Below are 11,591 nucleotides of genomic sequence, written 5' to 3' on the forward strand. Positions count from 1 at the left end.
AGGCCTCACGGCCTCCCACTCCACCCCGGGCCTGACCGGCCTGGCACAACACCCCTGCAGACTCTGCAGCACGCCAAGGCCTTCCATCTCGGCCTGATACGTGCCGCCTATGCCTGCCGGTTTTGCTTCGCCCAGCCATGGCGTCTCCACTCTATCCCTTCTTTCGCTCCCACTTACCCCTCCCCGTTGGCGCTGAGCCGTGCTCCCTCAAGGGCTGCAGAAGATAGCGCCAACCTTTCCCTTTCCCTCAAGAACCACTTACCACCACCTGCGGCACCAAGTGCCTATTTATATCAGAGGCTCCGGCAACAGTCACCAACGCCGCACGCATTTTGAGCGAACGCGGGCAAAACGCCGACGGCGTCGACAACAGTTCTGCGTGTTGCCGGTGCTGCTGCATGTCCAAGTTTATACAGCTGATAAAGCTACTATCATTACTCCGTATAGCTCTCTACAAATTTGCTATCGCAATTGATGCTTCGCCTTTCAGGTGAAACTGCGACAACCTTTTTACACGAGAATAATAAGTCCGCTGTTCTGTTTAGTGAAAAGGAGATAAAGCACACGCACGTGCTGAGCTGCGTGTATCACACTGGGACGACGGTGCAAGTCAGCTCAGCCACAGCGCTGATCTGTCTGCCCGTGCTGACCGCCTACAATTTGTGTGCTTCCACAATTCGACACTACTCCCCTTGACTTGGTGATAAATGTGCGCCACGGGTGAAGCTAGCCAATGCCACTGCAGCATTCGGGTACAGACGCTGGCAACATTACGACCGTGGGTGTGCTCCAATTCTGGTGAGCATCGGAGACAGTCCACGTAGACAAGACCGCCAAGACAGCTTCAAGCCAAGTAATGGAACGCGTTTCGAGCCCTCAGGAAGACTCTTCTGCCACGTGACGCCACCTCGCGGCGACAAAAACAGAGTTGAGAACGTAAGATATTTGTGCATTTTAAGTATTTGCGCCTCTGAAACTATGAAAAACACGATGTGACTTACATTAAGGGCATAGGAAAGCCTGTCTATGTTTCCTTGTGTGCAGACGACCTTCCCGTCTAGTTTCCAAGCGTCCTGATCAGCCGCCATCTTGTTTAAACAGGAACGTAGCCTGCATCGTTTTTGACTAAGATGATGTCTTCGCTAAGCTGTCTACTTTGACGTCTTCGTGAGATTTAGAATGTGAATTAAGATGGCCGCTGTCCGCTTACCCGTCTACTTTGCCGTCTATACGGAGAGTATTTGAACACAGACCGTATGTCGATTGCAGTAAGGACGGGATACCCGCCATGACAGCTTCCCTCCCTATCACGTCCGCAGTGCACGTGGGAATTCTAAAAATGGCATAATACTGCAGCGCGGTGACGTCTCGGAAGAGAAGGTTTTGGCAAGTTGCGAGCAACGAGGTCAAGGCCCGGCGCGAAAACCGTGATCAAGCGCGGCACTGCCAAGCTCGGGAAGAAAATGTGGTCAGTCAAATGTGTTGAATTGACAATGCGGTGTAGTCCTGGTAAATAATGACGCGTGACCGCGAGAGTATCAATTGAGTTTCATAGGCTGCGCTGAACCCGTGCTTATATATCATTCGCCTACGCGAATTCGACGAGAACACTCATAACTGTTAGTCATAACTCGTTAGTTTGAAAGTAACAACCCAGCAATAGCTACGGTGTTCTAGATGTTTTATTGCGATAGCAATTATATGGACACTGCAAGCGGATTTCTGCGGTCGGTGTCGACGTCGCCGTCGCAGTGAGGTTCCGTATGAACTGCAACAGCGACGAAATCGCCATCGCGCACCGTATGCTGTATGTGCGAGTGAAAGCGCGCGAGGGACGCGCACTTTCACGGGGAGCGAACGCACCGCGCAGTGCAAACGCGCCTTCTTCCGACGCGCGAGAGTGCGTGGGGGGACGAGAGGGAGGGAGGGGGGGCGACGTTTAGCTGCGGCACCAAATGCGTGTTCATATAAAAAAGTTGTCACAGTTTCACCTGAAAGGCGAAGCATCAATTGCGATAGCAAATTTGTAGAGCTATACGGAGTAATGATAGTAGCTTTATCAGCTGTATAAACTTGGACATGCAGCAGCACCGGCAACACGCGGAACTGTTGTCGACGCCGTCGGCATTTTGCCCGCGTTCGCACAAAATGCCTGCGGCATTGGTGACTGTTGCCGGAGCCTCTCATATAAATAGGCACTTGGTGCTGCAGCTAAACGTCGCCTCCCTTCCCTCCCCCTCCCCTCACAGTCTTTCGCGCGTCAGAAGAAGGTGCGTTTGCTCTACATATACGGTGATTGTAAAGGAGGGAAGAGAGGCCTACTTCTGCAGCCCTTAAGGGAGCACGGCGCAGAACGCGCGTTTGTTCTCCGCCGTGGGTTCACTCCCCGTGAAAGCGCGCGCCCCTCGCGCCCTTTCACTCGCACATACAGCGTTCGGCGGCGCGCGGCGACGATTTCATCGCCATTGACGTCATACGGAACCTCACGGCGACGGCGACGGCAGAAATCTGCTTTGGAGTGTCCATATAATTGCTATCGCAATAAAAGTTGCGAGACGAGAAGGTGGTAAAGACTTCCGACGGTGCTCGACGAGTGTACCGTTCTGATCTCGTCAAAAGCCTCCGAGTAGCCGCCAGAGGCACCGGCAACAGTCACCAACGCCGCGCGTGTTCGGTGCGAACGCGGGCATAACGCCGACGTCGTGGACAACAGTTCTGCGCGTTGCTGGTGCTGGTACATGTCCAAGTTTATACAGCTGATAAAACTACCATCCTTACTCCGTATAGCTAGCTACTAATTTGCTATCGAATTGATGCTTCGCGTTTCGGGTGAAACTGCGACATTTTTTATTAAGATTTCTACATAACATACATATAAGTGAAACATAGAGAAACTTATACATGCATCTGCGGCGCCTGGTACCATAACATGCGTAACCCGATGCCTAGGTGTATACTTGCCCATGAAGTGCGCATGCAAAATTACGAGTCCATGGTGAGAAGCTCGTCACCAACGCGCTCTTTCTGTGTACTTTTTACAGGGAAGCTGTTTAAGCCAGCCGCAATGTGTGATTCGTATCAAGAAACTGCCGCGCCGTCGCCATGGCAACCAGGAGGGCGGCGACACCCAAGCGGGCGGACGGCGCATGCGCACGCGGTCTCCTCCTACTCAGCTCCCTCCATTTCAGACCCCCCGCCTCTCTCCTCTCCGCGGTGCGCTGAGCCAGGAGAGAGAGAAAAAAAAGGCGAAAGCTTGCACTATGCCGCGCAAAGCTCAAGACACAGCGAAGCTGGCCAATCGATTGCGTCTCTTGGTTGTAGCTAGGTTGAACTTCGCTATGTCGAGGTCTAAACTTGGTTGTAGCTAGGCCTATACTCGTGTACTTCATCTGTGCTAGTAGTGGAAAGGGGCGCGGCGGTAGCGCGACGGTGCGGGGTAGCATGACGTCATAACAGCTCTGGCGGCGGCGATAGCTTGGCGGTGGCGTGCTGGCGCGGCGCACCTTTCCAGTACTACCGCAGCCTCTTCGCTATAGGCTGGCAGAGGAGAAGCTGAATGCATTCCTCAGCGCTGCTTTCCCGCTTTAATCCTCTCGTGCGCGATATTGAGTCGCCAGTTTCCCCGGCGTCCGCTCGCTAATTGCGCAGTTGGTTCCTGAGCATAACGGCGCCCCCCCCTTCCCTCCCTCTCATCCACCCAGGGCCTTTCGAGCGAAGAAGACGTCGCCTTGATTCTTCGCCGTGCGTTTGCTCTCCGTAAAGCACGCGTCCCTCGTGCGCTTTCACTCGCACATACAGCATTCGGCGTGCGGAGACGATTTTATCGCCCTGGGACTTTATACGGAACCTCACGGCGACGACGATGGCGGAAATGCGGTTGGAGTGTCCATATATTTGCTATCGCAATAACTTGAAGGATCTGGCAGCTTTCTTTATTATTTTAATTGTTTGCTGTTGCCCGGAGATACGCACGTGTCCAAAACACATTAGGCAGGCTAAGTCCCAGTTTGACCTCGGTTGAGTTTGAAGGTCAGGTTTACTGAACCAGGCATTTTCAGGGTTTGTAGCTGGAGTAGTAGAGCTGTCGCTCTAAACGTGCTGAGCGAGCAGCGGAGCGCGTCGCTGCGTCCATGTGACCTAGTAGCGCTTTTGGAGCTCAACGCACAACCCGTTCTTGTAGGAGGCCTTCTAACCGTCCGCGCATATGCGCCGTGCATAGAAGAGCAGCACGGCGAAACCAGCGGTGGCGTCAACGGCGACAGCGCAAATGCACCTCAGTGTCCATGTAAGTGCAATCGCAACAAAAAAGGCCGCTCTGGCGCGGAAAGCACCGGGCAGGGCCGCGGTGAATTTTTAAAGGTGTTCACTAACTTCTCGTAAAAAACAGAAAAAAAAAACAGCGCGATCGGTACCTCGTCGAAAACAAATGAAAATGGTGTTCTAAAATGTTCTCTATACAAGCGCTGTATGGACATTATGGTCATTAGGCAATAATTACATGTTTTTTTTTTCGCCAGTAATAATTAATTTTTTAATGAACACAGAGTTATTGGAGACTTTTCCAGGATGTTGCTAAAAGACATACAGCTGGTATTATGTATATTGAAGGCTTCACGTTTTGTAGAATATTGGTGGCATTATGTTCGCTGAACTAGTATTAGGATATCATTTGAACGTGACGTCCGTGTGTGCACATTAAGCTACGTTCATGTGTGGGACGCACACCATTTGTACATCTTGTGAAACGTTTTTCTTGCTAGGTCATTAGAAGGATGTCGGGCGAAAATTCTGGATACGGACATCTAGGGCGCATAGCGGCCGTGAGCTGCGAACAGGCGCTGAAGCACTTGTTCTCGCGAATACCTAAGCAGAGAAGTAACAGGCTGAAATGTTGTCGAGAAAATTGGTTTTGCACGAATACAATGTGAACGTACATCCGAGGCCGACGTTTTCCTGACCGCCGGGACTTAGGGAATTTAGGAATACAATAAAATATTTCGCACTACGGAACGACCAGTTGTTTAACAGAGTTTAACACAGTTGCTTATGCCTCTTTACTCTCCGCACCATGGACTCCTGTGAAGGCCGTCAAAGCTACAGCAGTCGCAACCAAGTGGATGTAGAAATTACGGTACAATGGTAGCTTGACTTGAGGTTATTCAGCTACAGCCTTACCTGCCATATTGGGGGCGGATGAGTCCTCGTGCCGAATTCCGACGTCTTTGGCAGGTGGCTCATCTTTGACTCGATGCGAAATTTGCTGCTGTTGACGTGCCCTGGACGGAGGGTGAAAACACGCCAGCGCAGAAAACTGGCTTCTTCTTCTTTCTCACGTGGCCTCCCGCTAGCATGAGCCCGTGTGTTCGATTAATTCACAGCGACAGCAAATAACAAATTTTGTCGGTCCTAATAACTAAACCTGCACTTAACAACGAAATGACAGCAAAGTAACTTAAAAACCCGGACTGAGGAAACAATGCCTAGCGGAGTTGACTTAATAAAAATTGATGGATGGATGGATGGAAAACTTTAATGAACGTCCTGAGGTACGCGACTCAGCGCGCAGCGGGCCGCTCCCACGTTGGGACAGTCAGGCCATGCCCGACCGCTGCATCGTGGGCCCTCTGGACAGCCCATAGTTGCGCCCCGGCATCGGGGCTCTTGATAGCGGAGAGCCACTTGTCCTCATTTATTTGTTCCGTGCCTCGTAACGAGGGGCAACGCCAGAGCATATGGTCTAAGCTAGCGAAGTCATTGCAGTGCCTGCAAGAACTACTGGCATAAGTGTCGGGATAAAGCTTGTGTAATAAAGCCGGGCTGGGATACGAGCCTGTTTGCAATAATCTGAGGGTCAATGCCTGCGCTCTATTTAACTTCTTGTGAGGAAGGGGAAAGTCTCTCCTGCCGAGATAAAAGTACTGCGTAATTTCATTGTATGTTGTCGGTTGATCTCTGTTCTCCACCACTCCTGGCTGGCCGGGGAGTTCTCCATGGTCGCGGAAAGCGAGACGTCGCGCCTTGGAGTGGGCCAGCTCGTTGAGGTTTGTGGGGCCTCCCATGATGGATCCCATGTGAGCGGGGAACCACGTGAGAGTGTGGGTGGCAATGCTTTTACCGTCGAGGATGCGACAGGCTTCTTTACACACGGCGCCAACGCTGAAGGCACGGATGGCTGCCCTGGAGTCGCTGAAGATGTTGGCATGTTTCTCGTCCAGGAGGGCCAAGGCAATGGCCACTTGCTCGGCCGCACATGACGACGTGCCTCGTACCGAAGCTGCGTTAACGGTCGAACCCTTGTGGTTGATGGACACTACTGCGAAATTTTTGCTGTTGCCATATTGGGCCGCGTCAACGAAGCAGCTGCCGCCAGGGAGTTCTGTCACCCGGCGTAGGAGCGCCACGGCCCTGGCCTTACTTCTTTCCACGTTGCGCTGGGGATGCATATTGCGTGGGGCGGGGGATATGATGATGTGGTCTTTCTGCTCTTTCGGAAGGCCCTGGTAGGAGTCTTTGACTCCTACCAGGGCCAGAAATTGATAAAATAATTTAATAAACAATGACCGGTGGCACCCGTAGAACGCTCTGGAAACGGTGGCTGCACGCTCGCAGCGCACTCGGGCGCCTTGTATATGTCGCCGCGTGGGCTCAGAGCTTCATTCCACACCGCAATCGGTCCAACTAGGCTTCCGCATTCACGTTTTCAGAAAGTTCCAAGCATCCCCCGTAATTTTTTCTCTTCTTTTTCTGCTGTTTATAATGCATATAGAACAACGTAGAGGGTTTCCCATCTACGTGTGCAATGTTTCAGCACCAAATCTGTAGAAGTTTCATAAAACGCTTCCGAAAGTTCCTTTAAAATAGGAAAAGGAAACGAATATAAGCAACTTACTTGGGTCTCTTACCTCAGTGGCATACATCGTAAAGCACGGGTGGAGGGGGCCCACAGACACTGAATGTGGTGGGACCTGCTGCGCGTTTGATGCAATCGTTAACGGCATAATTTGGCGATGTTTGTATCTGTGGCTGTCAATAGGAGCGCCATCTGCGCGTGAGAACGAAGGAGGAGGAGGAGGAGGAGGAGGAGGAGGAGGAGGAAGTGAGCGGGATTCACGGGCATCTTGGAGCCGAGTGCACTGTTTATGACGCTCAGCTGTAATTGCACTATTAGCGAATAACTTGATGGCCAGACAGACGGTCGTTATGCTAGACTTTAAGCCCGTCGTCGGAGGGGTTAGTAAGCGCTAGCAGATTTGCACAACGGTGACACAGATAATCCGTTCGGAGCAATAAATTCGGGTCCAGTTCACATCATCATCGTCATCACCAACACCAGCCTATATTTATGTCCACTGCAGGATGAAGGCCTCTCCCTGCAATCTCCAATTACCCCTGTCTGGCGCTAGCTGATCGTTTAAGCGTCGGAAGATCCATTTCTACGTCCTGGTTGTTTTCCGACACTGATCCAGAGAAGCATCCGTTGTCGGTCTGCTGAGTTGAAGTTGATGGTCTTGCATTTTTAGTGCTTTCTGCAATGACTGGCGACGGATCTATTAGTTGCCCAGCGTTCGATGTAATGGGATTTGTAGGAATCTGCGAGCTAGTGTTAGGGCTCGTTACAGAACTGAAAAGCTAAATCATTTGTGATGTCATCACATGAGCTAGAGTCTCCGATAGGTTTGATGTCAGTCGTTCCATAGCTTTTGATAGCTGTTTTTCGACCGCCATCACAATAGCATCGGAAAGGGTTGAGTCTGCAACTATTTGTTGATGGGCTGTCCCTCCTGCATATCCCTTAGATCTTCCCTGGACCTCAGCAACAGCATTTTATTTATTTATTTATTTATTTATTTATTTATTTATTTATTTATTTATTTATTTATTTATAAATACTGCGATCTTAAACAAGATCTTAGCAGCGTGGTACACGAGTAAGTTTACAAAACAAAATAAATACAAAAATTGAGAACCGCACTCAAAAGTTTCTTCCCACAAGCGCTTCACACAAGCGAGAAGAATAAAAAAAAACAAGAAAAAAAAAAACGTTACTTCAGCAATTTTCCAACCATACAGTGAAACAGTGCTATCACTAACAATCTCAGCAAGTGCAAAATTATTTTTATTAAAGATATCTCTCGAAAAGTGATAATGAGTCCTGTGTTACAGTTTTATCGGCCAGCTTATTCCAATCTACTATAGTTCTAGGAAAAAATGAATACTTGAAGCAGTTGACACGTGTTGTAAATGGAGTTACAGCTAGTGAGTGTCGCTGTCTCGTAGCGTAGCTTGTTGTATTGGTGATAATGTGAGACGTGTCGATGTTGTAGTGACCATTTATTATTTGGAAGAAGAATTTTAAACGACATACACGATTTCTATCACTTATGGAAGGAATCTGCATCACGGCGTGAGCAACGTCTCCTTTCAATTATTTCTATAATTTGAAGTTTATGTGTTCTCGCAGGTCAATTCGAGTAGTTGGCAGGGTGACCACCATCATAGAGACAGCATTTCTCTTCTTCGGACGAGCAATCACTAAAATTGTGGTTGTCACCGCAATTACGGCAACGTGGAGCAATCTGCAGCCCCTGACGCTGTGACCGAATCGCCAACATTTGGCACATTGTAGAATGCGTGGAGCCAGAGCTTCAACCCTGTAAATTAGGGGCCAGACCTTAATTTCTATCGGACGCATCGTGCCAGCACATGTAAGTATCACTGACTCAGTTGGAGTCTTTTTATTGTAAATCAGTCGGCTACATCGGTAAACGGAGATGACACACGCCACCGAAAACATCTCTAAAATTTCTTCAGGAGTTAAACTGACGTCTACACCTCGTGCAATGCCTCTAGAGCATGCAAGATGCGGTGGGAGGAAACAGCTCTCCAAATGTGAGGCGAATGTTGAACGATTGAGCAGTTCCATGACACAGTTGGGGCCTGGCGAACAACATAATATACCTTCCCTGCCAAACTGGCGGACCTCAGTGATCTGTCGGAAGTGAGTTGACGCCTTCTGCAATTGCACCTGAATCGTCGATTCCGAACACTGTTCGATCCAGAGTTGTTGTTGTTGTTACCTCACAACATGAACCAGAGCTTTGCCTTTTCTTCTTCTTCGAGCGACGACGACGATGATGATGACATCAGAAGCTCTGTCCGGTGCCCACTTTGGGGGATCAGCCAAGGTATTGTGGAGCATGAGAAAAATATATTTAAGTTATCTTTAAATTAAATCTCTGAAAATTTGAGAGAATGAGAGCAATACAGAAATTTAGTGTAGTTCGACAGCACACTGAGAGAGAGACAAAATGGGAATAGGTTATCAAGACCAGCTTGGATGCTGTTATTCAGACACCCTTGCATATTTACCATAGTTGATCTCGTGCTCCTGACAATGTCTGCATTTGTTTAAGTGAAACTTTTTTTCCCTCTTTCTTTGGGTTTGTCTTTTCTCGCCGTTTGATTGGCTGATTCATTTGTGGCTATACGTTACGTAGACAGCTTAGGTCACTGAGTGTATGTTTGCGGCTGTCTGGCTTAGTAGACAGCTTCGGTCACGGGGTGTGTGCCACGGAGAATGTGTCCAAACGTGCACATCCCGCATCGGGTGCGTACAACTGATATGTGTCACAGGGTGTGTGCCCATTCTCGGCCAATCCGCCGGAATATACGCCACTGTGACAAAAGGAACGTGCAGTGTATTCAGATGTAGGTGCCGCTCTCATCTGTGCCACACACAACATTCTTTCCTCGACAAGCACCGAACATCGTCTCCATCCTCGTGACGCAGACAGCTTGCCTGTAATGAGTTTTGCGTGTAATGTTCCACAGCAATTACCATGTTCGCTTGAAACAAAATGGGGCCAAAAGACGACAGCTTATTCGTTCCCATCAATGATTACATCTTACCAGTAGCGCACCCAGGATCTCTGCCAGGTGGGGGGGGGGGGGGGGGGGGGGGGGGTTGACAGTTTGCCTTAGTTTGCCAATACCATCTAAACAGCACTACTTTGAATTTCGTCACGGGAAATTGTCAAAAAATGCGCTTTTTGCGAGTGTGCAGCCTATTGTGCGTCTTACATTTTAGTTGCAGTACTCAAAGGCGCAAGGAAAAAAAAAGGGGTTAAACAAAAAGGGGGGTTAACTCGGCCTCAGGGGGGGGGGGGTTACAGCCCCCGAATCCCCCCCCCCCCCCTCTCCGTCGGTGCGCCACTGCATCTTGGCCATTAAAGGCGACGTTTTAGGCCCTTGAAACAAAACAGCACCTTCAAGGTTGTTGGTTGGACGCGAACGCATTTTCTAGCTTTTAACCACTGCCAAAAGAAAAAAAAAGAGAAGGATGAAGAAGATAGACGTACTCAACTAATGCTAAGGCAAAAGCGACAGGCAATAAACTAAGAAATCAAAAAAAGTTATCCGTCGAGCCGGATTCGAACCAGCGACCTATGGATGTCCGTGGTGGGTGAACCTCTACAGTCCACCGCTCTACCAACTGAGCTATCGACGGAACGGAAACCAGCTCGCTGCCTACGCACCTGGACAACGGCCACGCACCCCGTGACCCACTTTGCGCCGAGGCGTGGCACGCGCATTCCGCCAAACTGGTTCGGCCCTAGCACGGGGATTGCGCGCGCGAATGCACGAGAATTTGAACTTGGGCTTATGCCACGAGGGCGTAAATTGTCGCAGTGAGAAGGGAAATATGGCGCTGCCAATCTCCACGGAAATCATAAATAGTACATGGACTTTATTTTGCGATCTGTCATTGATTCAGTGGGAATTTGCATTTTTGGTTCAGCTGTGTTGCCGCATATTTTTCTTTCAATAGTTAGGTGCTTTATGCTTAGGATGAATTCACTTCACCGGATAGTTTGAAGTGCCTGAATAAATCACCACTTATTTTTAGGCGAAACTTTATAGGCTCACGTGTGTCGGGGTCGGTGTAGGCGGTGTACGCGCGGTATTGGCTCGAACGTCGTCGTCTTCTTACGCAGCTGGCTCGTTGGCGTCCCTCGGGTTGCTCTCGTGCTCGTGATCAGCACGCGCTCGTGCCGTCGTCTTCTGCGACAGCTGGCACCGTTGCCACTCATCATTCCAGCGTTCGCTTCTCTTCTCTCATCGTAATGGTGAGGCCGCGTTTACGGGAGCACGAGCCATTGCTTAGGGGGTATGAGCCATTCATTGTCTTACGTGACGGGCAGATTTAATTTTGAAGCAATTTAATTTCGAAGAATCGCAAGCGGCAATGGCAGACGAATGCTGCTAACTACGCCGCCGAGCAAATTTGAGACATCGTACGCAAGCGACAACAGTGACGAGCAGAGAATCGTACAATGCAACGGAAGGAAAAGTTGCACGAAAGGGAAAAAAAAAGTAGAAGGAAAGGGAAGGACAAGTAGTTGGTCAGGCACACACACCACAAGCTTCGCTTAACCCCATTTTCTCGACAGGGGAAGAGCTGGTGATTTTTTTAAATATAATTTTTTGTGTTCGAAACAAGAGATCTTGTTTGAAACATTATGACAACAATCCAATGGCAGAAAGCAGTGGCAGAGCAGTCTTTATGGCGGCACACGCACACGCTAGCGACG

General features: G+C 49.6%; 1 non-coding gene across 1 annotated transcript; it reads right to left on the reverse strand.

The window, feature by feature from the left end:
• Positions 1 to 10,415: 10,415 nt before the first annotated feature.
• Positions 10,416 to 10,507, reverse strand: Trnay-gua (transfer RNA tyrosine (anticodon GUA)). The gene is given in 2 exon segments: positions 10,416 to 10,451; positions 10,471 to 10,507. It is a non-coding gene; the product is annotated as a tRNA-Tyr (tRNA).
• Between the last annotated feature and the right edge of the window lie 1,084 nt (positions 10,508 to 11,591).

This window comes from Dermacentor silvarum, chromosome 8 (assembly GCF_013339745.2).
Source record: "Dermacentor silvarum isolate Dsil-2018 chromosome 8, BIME_Dsil_1.4, whole genome shotgun sequence".
NCBI lineage: Eukaryota > Metazoa > Arthropoda > Arachnida > Ixodida > Ixodidae > Dermacentor > Dermacentor silvarum.